Source organism: Melospiza melodia, unplaced genomic scaffold (genome assembly GCF_035770615.1).
Source record: "Melospiza melodia melodia isolate bMelMel2 unplaced genomic scaffold, bMelMel2.pri scaffold_32, whole genome shotgun sequence".
Taxonomy (NCBI): domain Eukaryota; kingdom Metazoa; phylum Chordata; class Aves; order Passeriformes; family Passerellidae; genus Melospiza; species Melospiza melodia.
Genome location: NW_026948638.1, coordinates 2,961,330 through 2,969,292, shown reverse-complemented (window position 1 = coordinate 2,969,292; position 7,963 = coordinate 2,961,330). Strand labels below are relative to the sequence as shown.

Here is a 7,963-nt window from a genome sequence, read left to right as displayed (position 1 = left end):
AGGCAGGGCACGCTCCTGCCCAGCCACATCCAGAGTGGCACTGCCCTTGCTGCTGCTGCACCACCCCTCTGGCAGCCTGATCGGGGTTATGTAACCTTTCCTGACTGCTCTTTCCCCCGATCAAGTGAGGTTGCTGCTCCAGCTCCCTGCAAGGAACAGCTGGAGCAGCCTTTCCTGAGCTGCCCAGAGCGACACAGCCAGCCCCAGCCTCCGAGGCAGCTGAGCAGCAGATCCTGCCCCACTGCCACCCCCAGGGAGCTGTGCTGGCAGAGCTGGCACCCAGGACATGGCACCAAGCCCCGGTGGGAGGCTGCAGGCCCTTGGCCAGGGAAAGAGATGGTTGGATCATGGGTTCTTCCTGCAGGGAGCAACTGGTGAGTGAAGCCTGGAGCACCCACTCACACGTGGGAGCAGACACTGTGGACAACACACTGCACCAGTGCTCAGTGCTTTATGCACCTAACTCAAAATAAGCTTTCTTTTAAAAAAACATATCTAAGAAGAATGATTTTTCTCTCTCTTTTTTTTTGTTATTATTTTAAAGTTATAAATTATTGAAACAAATTATTCTCACTACTCTCCCAAATCATTCTGAGGCAAAGAAAAGGCAGCTCTACCTTCAACACCTTCAACACTGCTTTGTAACAAAATGAGTCAGATTCGTTTTGCTCATGATTTGCCCTTGGCTCCCTTTGTCCGTCTTAAACTACATCCTGGCTCGGTCTGATTAGCAGCGTGTCCTCGGAGGCAGAGGAGGCCCTGCAAGAGCCCGAGGTATTGCAGGTCAAGATTAAAGTGCTCTGCATGACATTCACTGTCAAAGCTGTAACTGGCTTAGCTCAGTGCAATTAGATGGCTCAGAGGTTACACAGTAGCGGCAGCAGTGTTTCAGTGCAGCTGATTAAGGCACAGCCCTGGCGTTAAAGGATGTGATTAAAAGGCAGTGTCAGGGCTGAGACCTGGCAGAAGAGCTCAGCAGGCACGGTTAAATCCACAGCTTCTTCTGGGGTTGGACACCCCAGGGCCTGGAAAAGATCTCCAAGTATCAGCTGAGCCAGGTCAGCTTTTAGGTCTGGAATGCCATCTTGTGATGGCAGTGGGGAAGTGGAAATGGCCCCTCTGTGGAGGCAGAGGAGATGATGGAATTACAGAATGGGTTGGGTCAGAAGAGACCATAAAAATAATTTTATTCCTCCCCCTGCCATGGCAGGGACACTTCCCACTGTCCCAGGCTGCTCCCAGCCCCACTGTCCAGCCTGGCCATGGGCACTGCCAGGGATCCAGGGGCAGCCACAGCTGCTCTGGGCACCCTGCCAGGGCCTGCCCACCCTCACAGGGAACAATTCCTAATTCCCAATATCCCATCCATCCCTGCCCTCCGGCAGTGGGAGCCATTCCCTGTGTCCTGTCCCTCCATCCCTTGTCCCCAGTCCCTCTCCAGCTCTCATGGAGCCCCTTTAGGCCCTGGAAGGGGCTCTGAGCTCTCCCTGGAGCCTTCTTTTGTTCAGGTGAGCACCCCCAGCTCTCCCAGCCTGGCTCCATGGCAGAGGGGCTCCAATCCTGGGAGCATCTCCATGGCCTCTCTGGACTTGCTCCAACAGCTCCAGGTCCTCCTGATGCTGGAGCAGCTCTTCAGGGGTATCTCACAAGGGCAGAATAGAGGGGGACATCCTCCCCTCACCTGCTGCCCACTCCTCTGTGGGTGCAGCCCAGCACAGGGGAGTTTCTGGGCTGCCACTGTTGGCTCATGTCCAGCTTTTCATCCATTATATCCTCCAAGTCCTTCTTTGCTGGTCAATGAGCTCTTCTCCCAGTCTGTGCTCATGTGTGGGGTATCCCTGACCTGGGTGCAGCACCTCAAAGAGGAAAAGGCACCATCGAGGCCATGGCTGCCCTGCCTTCTGCTGTGTGGGAGCCAAGCAAGGCTGGTGTCACTCACAGGGCAGTGCAAGCACCAACACCCATGAGGTGTCATCATCACGGGCCCCAGCCATGACAGACACCAGGGAGATAAAAGTTCTTCTCACCAAAGCCTGAACGTGCTTGGCTGTGGGGCTGGAGGTGACCACCATAGTAAATGATGATGTACATCCACAGATCTTTTCTTCCATAGGTTTACTGAATTTTCTTCCTCTTCCCACGGTACTACTCTGTCTTTTTCTCCAGTGACTGACAGTGTGGCCAAATGGTGTTGAGCCAAAATCTGATTGGTACAGAAGGATCACAGTACCAGCCCTGCAGTGCCAGAGCTGAGCAGTGACGGGGGCAGGCAGTGAGCCCTGGGCACGGGTGTGTTCAGGGCTGAGGTGACAGTAAACGACCTCTCTTGCTGCCACAGGAGCTGCAGACATCAGCTACATGGGGGATGTCCCACCCCAGGCTTGGAGCACACGTCTTTTGAGGCACTACAGCTCCATGCCAGTGCAGATCTCTTGAGTGGATGCACTGTGCCAGCAGACAGTGCTCATGTCCTGGTTTAACCCATCCTGCTAATTTATGGGAGCAAAATCACTCAGATGTGATTCCTCCTTTATGCTGCAACTGAACATTCACTCAACAGAGGTTACCCAGGCTTCTGGAGCCAGTTGAGTTGCTTTGAACACAAGCTGCAGGGCTGTGCTGGGATGCAGGGAGCTCAGGGGAGGCTGTGTCTAGACTAGAGGAACTCTCCAGGAGGCTTGCTGGGCTTTTGTTTTGTACTAACTCATATCTCTAATCTGGCTTGGAACAAAGCTTCTCAGTCCTTTCAGGCCTTGCCAGGACACTTGCAGGAGAAAAGGAGGCTCTGTTTAGTGGTCAGCAAGCCAAGATGAACAACAGGGACTGGCTGCAGCTAATGCAGAGTGCTCATTCCTGTGACAGAAAAGGGCTTCACCCCCACGGCAGAGCGGCTCTGCTGTGTTTCATCTGGTTTGATGCTTTTCACCCAAAGTTCACAAATGATGTGCAGGCCTTTGTTTGAGCCCCCCTCCAAGGCCAGCAAGCAGAGAAAAAGCTGTGCACACAGAGGGAATCCATACTGGGAAGTGAGAGACTGGTCCTGGCACTGAGAGTTGCTGAGTTCTGGTATTTGGCATTCAGGAAGCTTTTGAAGTATCTCCCCAATCCTGCTGAAAATGTTTTATTAAGGAGACAAAGCATATTCATTTGGGCCCCATGCTGGGCTAATGAATTAAACAGTTCTAAACTGAAGCTGTGGCTTAGGGTCTTGGCAGAGTCATCATCCATGCCTGTGTGGGCACGTGCCCTTGGCCATGGGCAGCGAGACCCCCAGGAACAAGAGCATGAAGTGTTCTGTGTCTGCTCTTACCTGTCTCTCCCCAGACAGGTTTTGCTGTGTGCACTGGGCATAGCTGGGAAACCTGTTCCTCACCAGGTTCATCAGTGACAGGGGAAGCACCGAGCTCCTTCTGCTCAGCACCAGCCTCTGTCCCTGCACACAGCAGTGTCCTGGGCACAACAAGCTCAGAGCTTCCCAGGACAAGGCAGGATCAGGCTGAGCTGGAGAGGAGCACCCCACATCCAGGAAGAATAGCTGCCTGCTTGGGCTGAAAATAGACCATGAAACATTTGAAGAAGACAGAGCTGGAGTGGATGATTGCCTGAGGCAAGGCGCAGCTCCAGCTGAGTTCACTGCTGAGCTCTGAGAGCATAAGCACATGAGGAGCATGGGGGAGGGATGCCAGGCTTTCTGGAAAGGCCTTCAAGTGTCTCAATGGAGCACAAAGCACAGAGAAAAACTTCCTTTGAATGGATCCCCAGCGAGGGAGTTACAGTTACACTGCTGTGCCCAGACATGGATACACAGAGCACTGGGCTGATATTACAGCATCCAGTGGAGGTCAGGGAAGGTGTGGAATTGTGCTTCTCCCAGCAAGGCACTTGGCAGTGCCACAGCTTTTTCTCTGCTTATTTCAGGGCTGGATTTTTGTTTCTGAGCTGACACTTCTACCTCCTGTGCCCGAAGTGGGACACATCAGGGGCAAGCAGAGGCAGCTCACCAGCCCTCTGCTTCCCATGAGCCGGTGCTTGAGTTCAGTTCTCCCAGCTCCACAGATCGTGTTCCTGCTCCGGCTCTGTCAGGGATGCTGGAAGTGTCCAAGGCCTGGTCGGACAGGGACTGGAGCAACCTGGGACAGTGGAAGGTGTACCTGCCCATGGCAGGGAGTGGGACGAGATGATCTTAAAGTCCCTCCCGGTGCCTGATTACCGAGGTTTTTCCCCGCCCCAGGGGGAGCGGCCGAAGCGAGCGGGGCGGTGTCTGTGGAATCACCTCGGCAGCGTGGCCAGGCCTGCTCCTTTTCTGTCCCCGCCGCCGTGTGGAGATAAAGCGGTTCTGGGGGGCTGGGCTTCTTCAGCTCGCCGCCATGAGGGCCAAGAGCGGCTCTGGTGGGCCGGGCTCCCTCGCCATGAGGGCAGGGAGTGGCTCTGGCGGGCTGGGCTCCTTCAGCTCGCCGCCGTGAGGGCAAGGAGCATCTCTGTCGGGCTGGGCTCCTTCAGCTCGCCGCCATGAGGGCAAGGAGCAGCTCTGGTGGGCTGGGCTCGTTCAGCTCACCGCCGTGAGGGCAAGGAGCAGCTCTGGTGGGCTGGGCTCGTTCAGCTCGCCGCCGTGAGGGCAAGGAGCAGCTCTGGTGGGCTGGGCTCGTTCAGCTCGCCGCCGTGAGGGCAAGGAGCAGCTCTGGTGGGCTGGGCTCGTTCAGCTCGCCGCCGTGAGGGCAAGGAGCAGCTCTGGTGGGCCGAGCTCCCTCGCCATGAGGGGCCACCGCCGCCATGAGGTGAGGGGGGGGGGTTACAGGGACGGGTGGCGGCAGCAGCGGGGCTGGAGACCGAGGCTCCGGGGCAGGAAGGCGCCACCTGAAATACTCACTGCCTCCTATTTAGCTGTTCGGCCGGGAGACTGGGGATATTGCTCGGCTGTGCAGTTCAGCATTAATTCCTCAGCCTTTCGCTTGGTGTGCTGGCTTTTGTCCTCTGCCACAAGCCAGGCCGCTGCTGTTGAGCTTTGTGAATACAGATGGAACTAATGGCTTATTTGTGATGTTTCTGCTGTCCTCTCTTTAGGCCTTCAGCCGATGACCGATGGCGGTGACCCGCCCGAAGGAGCAGCTCTGAGGTGCCCCGGCCCCGTCGCGTGTGGAACCCCGAGCTGAGCTGTGCTGAGCTGTGCTGGGACAGCCGGGGAGGTGCTCCGGGAGGGCACTGGAGCCTGCGAGAGCAGATGTGAAGGGATAACCTGCCCGCGGGACACAGCAAGAGCTCTGGAGCCACATGGGTGAGGTGTGACTGTGAGCCAGCCTGGGAAAATGGGCAAAAATGTTTTGCTGTCTAAAAGGCCTCTGCTGGCTCCTGTGCTAGCCTTAGGTCCTCAGGGTGGAAATGACGTGGTTTATCCAGAAATAAGTTTAGCTTATCTATTCCTCTTGCTGGATGAAGCCTTGATGAGAGTAGGCATCATCAGAAAAGTGCCTCCATGTTTTTTCTGCCCGGTAAACCCCCCAGTTTTGGGGTTTTTGTCTCCCAGCAGTAGTCAGCTGCCCGTGGCTGCTCAGTGCCTGTGCCAGTGTTATGCTGCTGGGAGAAAAAGGTGCTGCTGAGCTTTCCTGGCACCAGCAAGGCCGTCCTAGTGCTCAGTGGTGCCACGTTTTGGCAGCACTCTGCATGCCTGAGAGTGGAGTAACTCCTGCCCGTGGAGACAGTTGACTAGACTGTATGTGTTCATGCAGCAACAGGCAGCTTTATTGAGATCTAACTTCCTTATATAGATGAAAAGGCCCATGAAGGTAATCCTCATTGGCTGAGCCAGTTACTACTCAGCTAACCAGCCAATAGCAGCCTGAGTCTCCAATGGCCTGGGCCTGCTCTTACTGGTCGAATTACATAAGCAAGGTAATTATATAATAAATAACTTATGAAGTTGGAATTATTTATACTGTGTGGCCTACAGGCCAGATGTAGAGCATCACAGAGGAATAGCTTATAAATATGGAACTTGTGTGTGTCATAAAACCTCTATAGCTCATAAATATGGAACTTGTGTGTGTCATAAAACTTCTGTTCGCATGATGTTTGGGGCACTTGAATGGAGGAAGGATCCTCCAAGTGATCAGTGCTGCAATAAAAATGAATTCTTTTTGATACTCAAACTGTGTTAGAAAGTTTCTTTTTGGGTGATTTCAGTGTCAGTTCCACAAGGCCCTGTAGTTTCACAGTGGCCCCTTGGTTCTAAAGTGTCACGATGGCCTCAGTCCCACAAGGCCCCACAATGTCCAAAGAGTCCCCTTAATTCCATGGGGCCCTGAAGAGCTACAATGGCCCCTTGGCTCCATGAGGCCCTGCAGTGCCACCCTGGGGCAGGAGGCCAGGAGGAACTCGTTCCCCACACGCTGCAGCTCCCTGGGCCAGCTGGCACCAACACCTTCTCCCAGGCCAGCACTGCCTGGCACAGCCAGGGCCGAGCCACACTGCAGCTCCCTGCAAACCACGGCGGGGGCTGCGAGGCCAAAACCCGAGTCACAGACAGTTTGTCACTCTTCCTGTCTGTATCTGACCAAGAAATGTCCCATTGTGGGGTCCCCTTTCCTGCAGTCACTGCAGCACTGGGACCATCCCTGGAGCTCTGAGCGAGAGAAATGGTCAACGTTGCACCTCTGCACTGACTCAGGGATGGTGGGAGATGCTCTCTGGGGTGGCTGGAACCATGGAAAAAGGACAGTTGGGAGCACAGAGGGAAACCCAGCTGAGCTGCTGGACTGGGTCAAGACATCTCTGTCTGGGGGAGAAGTTGGCTGTGAAACTCCCTCCTGTGGATGCTCACGTGCCCAAGAGTTGGGCACTGAAGAGCATCACAACAACAGACAGGAGGATGGGGCGGCCAGGATTAAAGTGCCTCAGGGGGGTCTGGACTGGCCACACAAGGGTGAACCCTGGACACCATCTCCAGGTTATCCCTGACTGTGAAATATGGGCTGAGATCAATCAGGGCCAGGCCAGGCAAAGCCCCTGTGGTGTGGGGGGGCAATGGTGGGAATATAAATCTGGGGTGACACGTGGTCTTGGTAGTAGGTGTAGTAAATTGGGAGCACCATTCCTAAACCACAACAGCCCTGTCAGAACCAGGCCTGTCCCTGCACTGTCCCCGCTCTGCTGCCCCACAGCTGCTGGATCAGGAAGGGCAGAGCCATGGGGGAGGAAAATGCACAGGGACTCCTCCTGGGAGCGACCTTCCATCCTGATACTCAGACCCCAAGGCAGAAATCCCCATCGTCAGCTGGGAGGTCACCATCAGAGTCTCTGCCATTGTCCCACTTGGTGAATCTTTCACACTGAGATTTTGGTCCTTCCTTTCAGTTTCTTTACTTTTGGGGCTTTTAATGATTCCTCCATAAACATGGCAATTCATGTCCCTAATATGGCATTTCTTTCCTTTTTATGGAAGTGTTGGGAATTAGGCCACATTAAAATGCTGGCAGGGTGTGCATAGGTATTTGCAGCCCTGTGGAGAAGCAGTTGGGATATAAGAACCAAAGAAATGTAAAATGGTTTGAGTTAGAAGAGACCGAAAAGAGTCTCTGGTAAAACTCCCATTACCCAGGAACACCTTCACTCGTTCAGGTTGTACAAAGTCCCTGACCTTAAACACATCCAGTGATGGGGTTTCAATTCTGAGGGCACCCTATGCCAGTGTCCTGCCACCATCATCAAAAAATATTTCATCCTTACAGAAAATCTAAATCTGCCCTCAGTCACTTAAAAGATACAGTGTATTATTCTGTATTATATTCCCCAATATAATCTTGGGCAAAAATGTACTCAGCCATTCCTGGACTTAAATCACATCTCCAGGGCTGAGCACCTTTGAGAAGGCCCAGAGATCTCCCAGGATGGGATTTGGAGGCCCCAAGAACATGATCACTGTATGGGAACTGGAAGTCCTGGGTTCGGTGGAGACTGAGGGCAGAACAAG

At 54.1% G+C, this 7,963-nt stretch overlaps 1 non-coding gene across 1 annotated transcript; it reads left to right on the top strand.

Moving 5' to 3' along the window:
* The first annotated feature begins 5,516 nt into the window (after nucleotides 1–5,516).
* On the top strand, nucleotides 5,517–5,720 carry LOC134434198 (small nucleolar RNA SNORA74). Its single transcript, XR_010031820.1, has one exon. It is a non-coding gene; the product is annotated as a small nucleolar RNA SNORA74 (small nucleolar RNA).
* Nucleotides 5,721–7,963: the final 2,243 nt, after the last annotated feature.